The sequence below is a fragment of the Leopardus geoffroyi genome, chromosome C3 (assembly GCF_018350155.1).
Source record: "Leopardus geoffroyi isolate Oge1 chromosome C3, O.geoffroyi_Oge1_pat1.0, whole genome shotgun sequence".
Classification (NCBI taxonomy): Eukaryota; Metazoa; Chordata; class Mammalia; order Carnivora; family Felidae; genus Leopardus; species Leopardus geoffroyi.
Window position 1 is genome coordinate 3,863,561 of NC_059338.1, and position 7,887 is coordinate 3,871,447.

Here is a 7,887-nt window from a genome sequence, read left to right on the forward strand (position 1 = left end):
TGCTTGTTCTCTGTCTCTGTCTCTCTCTCTCATAAAAAATAAATAGTAAAAAAATAATAATAATAAATAAAATCATTTTATAAGTGATTTTTTATTTTTATTCATAAATATTCTGTATTATGGACATATGTAGATGTAATATTGTTCTCCAAGAGAAAAAAGTGATCCAAAGGTTAGAAAAGTTGTCATCAAAAGCAGCTGAAATGATATGAAGAGAGGAAAAAATCACAGTGATTCTGTTATTCATTAGGTATATTTAAGTTATTAAATGCTCTTTATTTTCCACACTGCCTATTAGGGAAAGCATGAGGTGTATAAAACATCCTTTTCCTCAAGATGCTTGATTTGGAGTGAGGGAGACAGACCCCCAAATGGGCATTTATAAAAGAACATGGGCACTTAAGTGTATGAAGAGGTATTCAACCTGACTCATCCTAAGAGTCATAGAAATTTACATACATCGAGGTACTTTCCTCACCATCGGCTTTGACAACGATCCAAAAGTTTAAAAATACCCTTTGCTGTCAAGGCTGCAGGGAAACATTCTCACGCATTGCTTCCAGGAGGACAGAATGGTTAAGAAATTTGAAGGAAAATTTAGCAATGCTTCCGTACACGACACATTCACTTCCGCATAGCAATCCCACCTCTAAGAATCTGTCTTACAGATATGCGTGCGCACATATGTGAAATGACATGGACACAGAGGTTTTCACTGTGATTCTGTTTGTAATACCAAGACATGTCATTATAGCGACACCGTGCAATCGTATATCCTGGTTTGCCCAGGTGAGTTCCAGTCAATGACTGTTTTTCAGGGATAATTATCCATAGAGCCCCACTTCGTTCTGAAAAGTACTTGGGTTTATTTAACTGGAAACTATATAAGCCTCTGGGTGATGGAGTGTTAGGTTTAATGCTTCCACAGAGTTTGTGGTCTGAATGTGTATGTGTACCTGTGCACATCATGCTTTGGCTCCTTCCTTCTTCTGTGCTGACAACAGTCTATCACTACAGAATGAGAGAAATAAGTCAATAAAATACTGTACAACCTTGGTTTACGAGCATAATTCGTCCCGAAAACATGCTTGTGATCCAAAGCACTTGTGTATCAAAGTGAATTTCCCCATGAGAAATAATGGAACCTCTGAGAGTTCATTCCAAACCCCAAAATATTCATATTAAAATGATTATAATACAAAATAATAAAGAAAATACAAAATATTAAAAAAAAATAAACAAGTTAACCTGCACTTACCACTGAAAACCTTTGTGAATGGTGTGGGGGAGACAAGAGAGAGGAGGGTTATCGTGTAGGACTTTCACTATCACTAACAGATGTTGGTTACAGTACAATAGCAATAAACTCTTGTCATAGGCTGTATTTAACGTAACTGGCAATAAGGCATCAGAGAAAAGGTCTATATCTGCAGGCAGCCTGACCTAGAAGGAAGCAAAACATTCCTAAGCTTACTCTCGTACGGAAAAGCAAAGGACTGTCCCTACGTGCTTTGAAGTGACAAAAAATACACGAGTGCCATTGTGGGCACCTTCCAACATTCTGAAAAAATCGGCGATTTCTGCCAAACACCGTGGCCTGAGACCGAGCATGTGAGCATGGGAGACGATCACCCACAATCCCTCAGCAAGAGAGAAGAACCATTGGCTCAGTTGTGATCACGTGACATTTGACATCACGCACATCATGTCATATTGCACGGCATCACTCGTTATCGAGTTAAAATTTGTTAGAAATGTTTGCTCGTCTTGCAGAACACCCGCAGAGCAAGTTACTCACAATCCAAGGTTTTACTGTATAGACATATCTATCTATGTCTAGAGTATATATATATAGTATACAGAAAAAGATGTATATAGGATATAGTATATAGACATAAGTATATACATATATACTTATATATAAGTGTATAAATAGTTTAGTCTATAGAAATAGGTACACATATAGAGTATATGTAGAAACAAGTATACATAGATAGCACAAAGAAATAGGTGTATATTCTTATTTCTTTCCTTCTAGAGTAAGAACCCTGATGGCAACACAGAAAAAGGAAGTAACCAAAGAGTTGGCCCTGAGACATCCACCCGATGAGTCGCATGGATGTCTTGCTTCTGACTTCTTTCCACATCACAGCAAAAGAAAAACAGTGGTGTTCCTAAGACACAATGGGGTGAACAGAAAGGCCGTTTGCTGGCCCTGTAGACCACCCAGGGGAGGTGATTTCCCCGGGCTCTCTCTTCTCTCTCTCACCGCTCCAGGGGAGAGGCGCAGGGATAGGGGTCAGCCGCTTGCCTCAGGTCTGCGTCTGTTAGGAGGCTCTAAGAAGACCCGAAGGGAAGGGCCTCAGAAGGCTGTGGAGAGAAAACACTATGAAGCGAGGAGGCGGGTGAGTCTGGAGCGTGACACTGATGTGGGTGAGAAGGATGGCTGCTGGCCGGGCTTTGGGAAGGGGACCTGGTCCCTGTCACCCTGGCTCAATCCTTAGGATCCAATCACACATTCCTTTCTTACTCAGCAGTGGGCAGACACGCAGACCCCATGCTAGAAGGTAGCGGTGACTTTTGGGCTCCCCTGGGTTGTCAGGTAGGCATGCATGTCCCCACAAGAGGACTACAGGCCCCAGGGCTCCCTGCAAGGACCTGGACCATGGCCAGCAAGGCCTTCAGACCATCGCTGGGGAAATGCGTTGGCCCATGACCACCCCTCAGGAAGAAGAACTGAGAGAGCACCATGCAGGAGAAGAGAAAAGGGTGAAGATCCCAATCCAGGCATTGAGGGCAAAGTGTAGATTCTGCAAGGGCAGGGAGAAACACACAGAAGGTTCCAGGCTGATTTGGGAACCTAGGCCAGGAGAAAACACTTGATTTGGAGTCTTGACAGGTCCACTGACTCACACGGGACAGCAAAGAGAAATACAGAAAAAACAGGGCGTGCTCGAGGGTGCCCGGGGGGCTCAGGCAGTTAACCTTCCAACTTCGGTTCAGGCCATGATCTCACCATTCGTGAGTTCGAGCCCCGCTTCCGGCTCTATGCTGACAGCTCGGAGCCTGGAGCCTGCTTCGGATTCTGTCCCCCCCCCCCCCCGGCCCCTCCCCCACTTGCATTCTCTCTCAAAATAAATAAACATTACAAACAAACAAACACTGGGCCCTCTCCAAGGAAAGGAATCCCCCTGCAGAAACCTATGTGGCAAATTGGAATAATGACCGTCGCTTACGTAGTGTTTAATAGTCTGTTTGCTTTGCAAGTACAAAATAATTTAACCCTCCCAAGAATTACTTAAATAAGATTCCACTGTGCAACCCATTTTCCAGATGGGACTGAGTGCCTGGTCCGAGCAGGAAAGTGGTAGAGACAATGATCGATTGAATCAGGGACACGGGCTCAAAGGCCCTTCTCTAACCATGACCCTGCCCTGCCTCCAGGATAGCGAGGCTTCTTCATTACACGTGGAACACCTCTTCGCCATCGGGAGCACTGAAGTGTTCGGCACCTTTCGTGTTTTGTTTCTTTTCATGGTGATAGAACTGTGTGGTGGAAATGATATATATGTAGAAGGTGAGAAAAATGGATGTTTGCAGAGAGGTTGTGTGTTTTAGTGACATCAATGAAAGTGAAAGAAATGGGGTTTGGGCCAGCACCTTCCCCTCTCCGTGCTGGATGTCCAGATCTGACCCCCAGGGGCCTCGTTTGGGCACTGCTTTCTGTAAGCAGTGTTGCAGTCGTGGAATCAAACCTCCGCAAGCAGGAGGCGATGTGACCGGCCACGCGCTGCAGGGAGGACAAGGCCGCAGGTCTTGCCAAGGTCATGCCCGCCCGGTGAACTGCTGACCAGGGATTGGGTCCGTGTCTTCTCACAGCAAGTCCCGGAACCTTTGTGGCGTTTTGTTCTGGGTTTTTGTTTTTGTTTTTGTTTTTCATTTTTACAGCAAAACTATTAAAAACAAGTTTACGAGGACAGTGATCTGTCTGCCATGTCTTTGTCACGAACAGCGGGGCCTGTCACTTCCCTGACCCTCAATTCACTGGTCTGAAAAGTGAAAAGACTGACCTAGATGATCTCAGCCAAGGAAGCAGTTGGGAGCCAGGGGAGAAACCAGGGTGCAGGGAGAGGCCTGGGCTTCCAGTCCCCATCTCTACTTTCCCTTTCCGTCTGTTTTCCACTTTGGTGCGTGTCTGCTTCGTGTATTACGTTCTAAGGCCATTTGTTTGAAAACGGGAGATCAGACAATTTCCTGGGTGTCTCTGCTGTTTCTTGAAGAGCGTCTGCTTCTCATCAGGCTAGGCCGCAGGATGTGGGACGGACATGAAGAAGGAAAGCGTCCCCGATCCCCGGCTGCCCGCCCACCCACGGCGGACACAGACAAGTATACATTCTAAACAGGTAACACAACGCAGCTGTCCTCACGGGAAGAGTCAACAAGAGTAGGGACTCGGGCGTATGGGTTGGGGTCTGGGTATCAGGGCCCATCAGGAATGATGGCCTAACTTAGTTTAAAATCCCTACTAAAGGCCAGGGGAGAGGTGCATTGACGATGGAGAAACTGAGGCAGGTCTGAGCCCTCTGGTATATACTCATGACTCCTCTGTTTCTGAGAAACTGGGTGCACTAAGAAACTAGAGATGAGTCTGTTAGTAGATCTGAGAGCCACAGGCCAGGGAAGGGAGAATTGGGGTAGCGATGAGCTCTGACATTTTCTGAATCTGTTGTCTTGAATTACATCTCCCACTTACCCCCTGCTTATATGCCCTTCCTCTCCATCCATTCTAGACTGTCCCAAATCAGCAAACCATCTCCTACCTACCTATATGGGTCCTTTTCAAACAATGTCCTCCCCCCCCCCCACACCCCGCCCCCGGCATGAACACCAGATCCGTCCTTTTTCTAGTAGCCTAGACTAGTCAAAACATTCTGAACCTCAGTTTTCTCACGTATAAGGTTATATCCCCACTTGAGGGGGCACTCAATAAGTAATATTTCTGCTATCTATTACAACTAGTTTGTCGGCGGTAAATATGTAGGTACGGACTAAAAATTACTGATGGTTGGTCTGAATGGGCTGAGAGATCGGGAACCTTGAATGTCATTTCAACTGACCTCAAAGAATAAACCCACATAGTCAGTGTCTGTTCTGGGAAAGCCCCCAGAGGCTCAGGCCTCTACTTGCGAGATGGGGAGGCCACGTGTGTCCTGTCCTCCTCGCCTCGGTGCAGAAGCACTCCAGAGGCAGGAGAGTGTTTGCTGGGCAGCACAGAGCTGTGCCCACATGTGGGGCCTAAGGGAATCCTTCCCTAGGAAGGATCAGCATCCAAGGGCTGGATGATGGCCTAAGTCAGTTAAAAATGCCTATTAATGGTAGAGGGCAGAGAGGAGGGGGAAACTGAGGCCTCCGATATACTAGTGCAGGTCTTGTTTCTGCCACTTCTGACACGGATCCCGGGGCGTGTCAATAGCCTCTCTGCTCACGCCAGCAGCGTGAGATGGCCCTGGCGATCTTGGAGCAGTGTGTCCGGAACAAGCCTTAGACACTGCCCTGCTTCTCGGTTAGATCTCACGCAGTTTTGCTGACCTTCCATATCCTTAACCAGCCCACTTTGGTCCAGCAGAGGCACCTTGGGGCCACCGCTGAACGGTCCCCTGCCACAGGCATCCTGTCAGAAGGAGCTGGGTACCTAGGATTCCCCCAGGGAAGCCTGACAGCCAGCCCCATCCAGCCAAGGAATCCCTCCCACGACACTTTTCTTCTGAGCACCTCAGGGGACAGAGTAAGGGGCTAACAAGTTTGCTAATAAGAAGACAAACGAGCTGTTTAATTGAGCTGGGGAAGCCAGAGGGTGAGGCAAGAGTCCTGTTCCCCGGAGGGGCCTCTGCTGCTTAATGATGCCCGGCCTGAACTTTGGTAATTAGCAGCATTTTGCCTCCATCCTGCTACACGCCCCCCCCCACCCCCACCCCGCCGGAGTTGTGAGCGGAGGACTCTTTTCTGCTTGCCTCCCTCAATTAACACTAATTGGGAACATGGGAACGCAGACCCAGGATGTCAAAAAGACAGCCTCAGAACACCATACTTCGGAGAGACTTTTCCCCAGGCCCGGTCAGGAGACACCAGGGTCCCAGCTTCGCCTGAGCCACACTGAACTGGCCCTACTGTCACACGAGGCACTGTGCATGTGGTGTGGCTTCCGCAGGCCTGAGTTGTAATCTAGGCTCAGACTCTGCCTAACAGATTCAGAGGCGGCCACACACGTTCCCTGACCTATATTTTCGTAGCACCTGAAACGTGGAGGTCGGATTTTATGACTTGCGTGGCTTCTTTGAACTCTAATTTTAGCAACCATGATAAATGTGTTTTTTGTTCTGATACCCAGGAAAACAGCATCAAGAATCAAGAGTAGTAGACTAACTTATGCTTTAAAAAAAAAAAAAAGAAGAAGAAGAAGTTTCTTGAGGGTGGGGGAAGTGAAAGAGACACAGGGCATATGATAGACAAATGTGTGCCCCGCTCCCCCCAAAAGAGGGGCGTATACCATCTGAGCCCAAAGGAAGGAATTGCTAACACTTGTTTGCCCTTTCAGAGAGTTTTTTAAACTCTCACTTCCTTTTTAAGAAAAAAAAAAAGATTATAATTTCCTTCTAGAAAAAAATGAAATGGTCTGGTCCCCTTCCTGTCCCCTGCCTGTCAGCACATGCCTGCTTGTCTGTATACCTATTCACGCATACACGGCACTGAGTCTCCCGGCTCTCCGGGCGACTCAGCCATCAGAACCACAAGGGCAGCGTTCGGTGTTAGTAATCATAGGGAAGAACACGCAGTCGAGAAAACCTTGCGTTTGAATTCCACTGTGCACAAATCAGCAGTTATGAAATGTTGTGCGATTTAGCGAACCCCTTTTGGCCTCATTTTGAAAAGTGTTAATGTCAATGACGCCTACCTCGAAGGTTGTCGCAGGAACTGGGATCATTTACCTTGGCCTGCCCTAGGTGCTGCAAGAACAACATTGAACTTGGTCAATTGCTGTTATTATCCGCATTGTACTTACGCACCCAATTCCTAACAGAACCAAAGAGATGACTCTTGACATCTGTTGAGTAGCAGTCCTTTGAAGCGTTTGACAAAGGGCATAAATCCAAACGAGTGTTAGGTCTGTGGAGTCAGCGTGTCCCTTCCCAAGTCCTACGGTCACACAGAGATTAGTTAAAAGCGGTCAGAACCATTTGTGACACTGAGCCAGACTGTTCCCTTCTAGGATCCTACCTGCTCCGGACAAGAGGCAAGCACACCAGAATGCTTTCTAGGAGATCCCACGTAGAACATAGGGCATCACAACTAATGCGTCAGCCTTCATGAGTTATCGGGAGGAATCAAGGGGCGTGAGAAAGGACCCTGACCAAAGCTGAAGTTCAGTCAGTATTAAGGCCCTGTCTCTTCTCCTTTTGGAAATGCCCAGGCTGCTGAAATCCACCCTCCCCACTCCCCCACCCCCCTCACCACAGTTCGATCACTTCTCAGCTTGCCCACGGGGTTTCACATTAGCTCTGGTCTTCCTGTGTGTTCTGTTGCAAAGAAATCTTCAGCTGCCTTTGAATAACATAGCACAGCCTTTTCTTTAAAAAAAGAAAGAGACTTTATTTTTTTCAGGGAGGTTTTAGGTTCACAGCAAAACTGAGCAGAAATTACAGATCTCCATTATACCTCCTGCCCCACACATGCATAGCTTCCCCTACCGTCAGCGTCCTGCACCAGAGTGGCCCGTTTATGACAATTGATAATGACGCATCGTTATCACCCAAAGCCCATAGTTTGCATTAGGGCTCAGTCTTGGTGGTGCACATCCGTGGGTCTGGACAAATGTACAACGACATGTAT

At 47.2% G+C, this 7,887-nt stretch overlaps 1 long non-coding RNA gene across 1 annotated transcript; it reads left to right on the forward strand.

Annotated features, from left to right (window-relative positions):
* The first annotated feature begins 2,163 nt into the window (after positions 1-2,163).
* Positions 2,164-7,369, forward strand: LOC123586036. Its single transcript, XR_006706561.1, has 3 exons — positions 2,164-2,405; positions 4,300-4,403; positions 7,268-7,369. It is a non-coding gene; the product is annotated as an uncharacterized LOC123586036 (long non-coding RNA).
* Positions 7,370-7,887: the final 518 nt, after the last annotated feature.